Source organism: Etheostoma cragini, chromosome 2, assembly GCF_013103735.1.
Source record: "Etheostoma cragini isolate CJK2018 chromosome 2, CSU_Ecrag_1.0, whole genome shotgun sequence".
NCBI lineage: Eukaryota > Metazoa > Chordata > Actinopteri > Perciformes > Percidae > Etheostoma > Etheostoma cragini.
The window spans coordinates 9,121,333-9,122,407 of record NC_048408.1 but is presented as its reverse complement, the minus strand read 5'-3'; positions in this window follow the sequence as shown (position 1 = coordinate 9,122,407).

The following is a 1,075-nucleotide window of genomic DNA, read 5'->3' as shown; positions in this document are numbered from 1 at the left end:
ACTATGACTACATTATCCTTATCACTTTTTAGGACATACAATACTATAACTTTTTGTGACATGCTATACTGTGAAATTTGAATCACTTTTTTATCACACAATACTATGACTTTTTTTCAATATGCTATACTATGACTTTTTCATCTTTTTTTTCTGACATACTATGCTATGACCTTTTTTAACATACTCTACTCTGCTTTTTCATCACTTTTTTCAATACAGTATTCTATGACTTTTTTATCACTTTTTTGACATACTATACCATGTCTACTTTATCACTTTTTCAGACATACCATACTATGACTTTTAACACTTTTTTCAACATACTATTCTATACCTTTTTCGTCACTTTTCCAAACTATATTCCATACTATAATATGACTTTTTGGACATACTAAACAATGACTTCTTTATCACTTTTTTTGACATGCTGTACTATGACTTTTGGACATACTATGCTATGACTAATTTATCACTTTTTCAACATACTATACAATGACTACGTTATCACTTTTTCAAAAGTTACAGTATAGTATGACCTTTTTTAAACATACTCTACTCTGCTTTTTCATCACTTTTTTCAACATACTATACTATGACTTTTTATCACTTTTTCAACATGCTATACTATGACGTTTTTATCACTTCTTTCGACATGCCATACTGTGACTTTTTTCACATACATATTACGACTTTTTTACCACTTTTTGACATCCAATACTGTGACTTTTCACTGTTTTCAACTTACTATACTATGACTTTTTCAATCACTTTTCCCAACATACTATACTCTGACTTTTTTGACATACTATACTATGACTTTTTCATCCCTTTTTTGACCCATACTTTGACTTTTGTCACTTTTTTTGACATGCTAAACTATGACTTTTTACGACTTTTTGACACACCATAATATGACATTTGTAATCACTTTCCCAACATATTATACCATGAGTTTTTTGACATACTGTGCTATGACTTTGTCATCACTTTTTTTGACACATGCTATGACTTTTATCACTTTTTTAACCTACTATTCTGTGACTTGTTTGACATACTATACTATGACTTTTTA